We start from the raw sequence: 5027 nt of genomic DNA on the forward strand, positions 1-5027 counted from the left end.
ATTCGTTTTGTTCTTTTTAAAATTATCGTCTAAACCCAATCCCATCGTCCATCCATCCATCCAGCACGGCCGCAGCTGAAATTGAACTCACTACACGAGTTTGTAATGTAATTCAAATATTGTCGGTAGCTAAATACTTGATGCTTCGCCAGGGCTATCAGGGGTATTATTTATTGTGACGCCATCACTAGATGGAGTGCTTACTACGGCTTAAGAGAGTCCCATTTACTTTCGAGAGAAGGATAGACGCAACAGTTTCTCAACCTAGTATCTTACCTCGCGGTACATACAGCACCTCGCCTTCCCAAATGGTCACCCATCTGGTACTGGCCAGGCTCAACGTTGCTTAACTTCGGTGGTCTGGCGAGAACCGGTGTGTCAACGTGATTGTGCCGTATATTCCCATCGTAGGCGTTGCTTTTGTTTTCCTTCTCAGTGAATAGTTTGGATGTTGAGGGAAAGTGAGAATGAGACGAGAAGTGGTGGGAAATATGGAATAGTGGAGAGTGAGTGGGGAGAGGATAGGAATTGAATAAGTAGTAGTAGTAGTAGTAAGATTAGAGTAATGGATGACGCAAATAAATAAATGATGTAAATTAGTCACCATACCAACAAGAGTTTTGATTTGATTATTTAAATATTTTATTTAGCAGCAGTAGCGCATGAAGCGGTGAAACAATGTGTTTCCTTTTCTCGTAACCACTTCGAAATCTCGTTAATTTATTTTACATTAAAATTAGACGGTAATTCTCTAACACTTTGTTCGTACGTTTAAGGTATCGGGTCTTTTTGTTTTGTGATATTTTCTCCGTAGTATCTATTCGTTCGTCCGTCCTGATCCAAGCTCCCAAGGTAATACCTCTTCCTTTCGTTGGGATAGTTTAGTACATAATAAATGTTAATGTTTGATTATTTGCGTATAAATGTTGAATATGCGTTGCCTGCCAGACTGTTACCGAATCCTTACCATTTCTAAGAGTAAAACCGCCGATTCTTTTCCAAATTGTTTAAAACCGAAAACATATAGGCCAATCTCTAAGTGGGTGTGGTACTTGAGTGAGGGCAGAATAAATAAAGTTGGCGTTAAGGAGTGTGTATCATCCTTTCAAAATAAAATAGCGACAATATGTACAAAAACTGAAAGTGGTGACGGGGTATCTTGGAAGATCACAATAATCGAAAGTTAAAAAGAGGAGACAGGTAGTTTGATTCTAGCCTAAAGGCCGCATAAAAAAAAATCTTTGTCTTGAAGCGTATAACAATGTCTTCTTCTTCTTCTTCTTCTTCTTCTTCTTCTTCTTTGAACAATGCAGACGTACGCGCCTCAATGCTGACTTTTGTTCAGTCTGCGGTTAATCAAAAACTCTATGGAACTTTTTATCTACCTTTTATTCATCTCTTCCTTCACACACACACACACACACACACACACACACACACACAGTCTACAATGCAGCTAGGAGTTGATCGATAGCATCCGATTTCTATGAAGGTTTCACGTTTTATTTTTAGGAAAAGGAAAGAACAAAACTGCGCACTTGCGACGCTACACGCACGTTAGCGCCTCCCTACGTTTGTTCTCGAGATAAAAAAAAAATCATGTCTACCTCTTCTGCACGATAAGTAATTAAAAGCGACTAATACTCTAATGTACTAATGAAAATAAGAGCATATCTGCGTCTCTTTCTCTCACCCCTCCTCTATCTATCCATCTATCTATCTATCTATCTATCTACCTACCTACCTACCTACCTACCTATGTACCTACCTACCTATCTATCTATCTATCTATCTATCTATCTATCTGTCTGTCTGTCTGTCTGTCTGTCTGTCACCCCCTCTCTTTTTCTCACTCAAGCAACCGGTGCAAATAAAATGTAATCCCGTTCGAGAGCTGTTTACGCTTTTCTTTTCTTCCCTGACAAAGCCAGATATTCTCGAAAATTTGGGGAAATACATCCATCTTATATATTATACCATGTTGGTGAATAATAGGTACGAGCAAAATGAATGCCGATGCTCAAAATGTATAAACATTTTGACCCTTTCCTTTACTTAGAAATTCACCAAAAATCAGGAAATTAACACATTTTAATGAAATTTTCAGTATCTATCAAATAATGACCACAGAATATAATGTACCCATTAATTCGATTTGAATCTTAGTGGAAATGAATTACTTTTTCAAACAAAAAATACCTTTACTAAAGTTATTGTTTTCAGTAGTAAAAAAAATGCATGAATTTATATTTTGCTTTTTTATGAAAATAAAGCATCGTAAATTATAATGATTATAAAAAAATTAATTTTTAACTGAATATGACGGTAAAAGCCCCTAAGTCCGTATTAATTTATTAGATATAACTCGAAGAAAAATTAATTTTCGGACTACCGATATTATCATTGAATTAAGCATTGTTTATTTAATATTTTCATACAAAAAAATTATAATTGCAAAAAAATATTTCTACTTTTTTTTTTTTAGATTACATGTTCCGCATAATTTTTATATGTAAGATCCTAATATTTTTCTTGCTTACATGAATGTGAAACTTTCGGCGTAACATAATTTTTATATAATCTTGAAACATAGTTTTTAAAATTAAAAGCAAGAACATAGAAAAATAATTAACTTAAAAAATAGTAAAAGTGATACAACCGTTCACATTTGGAATGTACGAATTCACAGATGGGGAAAAAAAAACAGAAAACCAGCACCCCTACCTCCCTTTAACTACCTGACGCCATTTTCAGATAGCCTTTCAACTGTCTGAGATTTTGGGCTTTCGTATAATCCATCTTTAGAAACTTCAGTTTAGTTGAATTCTGTGAAACGAGAATCTCTCGCTTTTGTGAGCTAATTAAGCTATTTTTTTGTACAAACAAGGTGGTTTTTATTTAATTCAATATCTTAGGACTTTACTTTATTTATTATCATTGAAATAGACCCAGAAAACTAATATTTATCTTTCAAGGTATTTTTAAAATGAATTTATTTAACTTCCAAATTTAACCGAATTGGTTAACTCACCGTGAAAACATTTTTCATAAGTCTTTTTTTTTTTTTTTTCATGTGTACAAATATTTTTTTCTTTTGGAAATTAATTTTAGTCTTTAATCTTTCAAATACAATCAAAAATTAGTCGGAAACCTACAAAAAAAATGATTATAAATCGGCTTTCAAAACTATGTCCCCTATTTTTATTCCACCGTTTTTGCTCGTACCTAGTGAATAAATATGAAAATTATTGAAATCAATTGAATATTGTCATCATTCTTTGCTATATAGACCAGCCGCACAAATTGCATTGTCATAGCCCTCAAACACAACCCTTTCGAATATAGATGCATATTGATATTTTTAGGTTGATTGTGGCGAATATACACTGATGAAGCCTTTTACTTAGTTTTCATGATATTTTGGACATCATTAAAATGTAATTTTTGAAATGAACAGAAACAATTGTCTGACAAAAAAAAATGAGACGTTTCTAAATTTTTTAGATAAGAATTGGTTATTCATATTATTTTGATTCATCGGATTACTGTTCTCATCTTAAGTGTGATTTTTACAGCGGTTCGGTCGATGTAACCTCCGACCTTCTACATGTCTATCGTGTCGAACTCAGGAATTTTAGGAGCCTTAAACCTATTTTCTTTCTAGTAATTGCCTGTATTTTTCAGATGAGGTGTTTTCATTGATTGAGATTGTCGGACTGACTTCCTCATCTTGGTTGTTATCGTCACAACGTTTCGGCCGTTTTGCCCTCCGGCCTTCATCAGGTGTTTTGTATCGAACTGGGGAACCGTTTGTTAGGAGTCTCGAACCCAACCCTTTATTATTATTACGGGGGTACCGTGTTCGGACTCCAGCTAGGCTCTGGGAAATAGTTGCTGATTCTATGTTTTGAATGTTACTTTTTACTGCCTTCGTTCAGGATTGAACTCAGCACCTTTGGGTAACTGTAAACTTTGATACAACGTCTAGGATCACTCGGCCATATGTCAATAGGACAATTTTTAGTTGGTTTTTGTTAATGTTAAACCTATGTTGTTGTTCAAGGTTTTCTCTTTCTATCAGAGGTGTCCAAATTGCATTCAGCTCTATGCTTGGTTTGCTCAGTAGGTTGCTATGTCCGAGCTGTTTCTTTAAGTTTTCTCACTTTCCAGTGGGTCTCTCTGTTTATTATTTTTACTTCATCCCATAGGGGGTGATGGTCCCCCCTCTCTATCCAGACATGGTTGGCTATACCCGATTTTTCCGTCCCCCTTTAGTTACCGCTTTTCTGTGTTCTTCCACCCTTACTTTAAGGGGGCAGCATGTTTCACCCTTGTAAACCTTTCTGCAACTGCATGGGAGGGAGTATATGCAGTTTTTGGTCATGTTCTCCTCCATGCGGGGCTTCACTCGTACCAGGTGTCGTCTGAGTGTTGACTCGCTCTTGAATACCGTCCTGATGTTGTAGGGGGCACATATTCTCTGAATCTTTTCGGAGATGCCTCGTATGTACGGTAGGCAGACCGTTGGAGGTTTTTGGGTTTCATTCTCCTCTCTTATACTATTAACACGTCTGGTGGATAGTATGCTATCGGGGTAGTTGTTACGGCGGAGGGTATTCTTCAACTTCACCATTTATTGGTGGTATGTAATGGTGTCACTACTTATTGTCTCTGCTCGATGTTGTAAGCAGCGTGCGATTCCATGTTTGATACTGTATGGGTGATGGGAGTTGAAGTTAATGTATTGTCCGTATTCGTATTATTTGGATTCATCAATGTGGTTGCGATATGTAGAAGACACATTCATACTCTGGCCCTATTAGGAAGATGTTCAAACATTATTAGACCATGTGAACTTGATCCGTCAAAGTATACAGTTCAAGATGGAAAAAAAACAAATTATCATTCCTAGATGTGCTGATAACTTGCACTGGTCAGAGGTTTATGTCATCTGTATACTGAAAGCTAACTTTTACTGGACAGTACCTAAACTTCAACTCCCACCACCCATATAATATAAAAAAAGG

The 5027-nt window shown here is 36.2% G+C and overlaps 1 pseudogene; it reads right to left on the reverse strand.

Annotated features, from left to right (window-relative positions):
- Nucleotides 1–283: 283 nt before the first annotated feature.
- On the reverse strand, nt 284–400 carry LOC145243613 (5S ribosomal RNA; annotated as a pseudogene).
- Nucleotides 401–5027: the final 4627 nt, after the last annotated feature.

Source organism: Euprymna scolopes, chromosome 2 (genome assembly GCF_053919585.1).
Source record: "Euprymna scolopes isolate OS-2025 chromosome 2, ASM5391958v1, whole genome shotgun sequence".
In the NCBI taxonomy this organism is placed as follows: Eukaryota; Metazoa; Mollusca; class Cephalopoda; order Sepiida; family Sepiolidae; genus Euprymna; species Euprymna scolopes.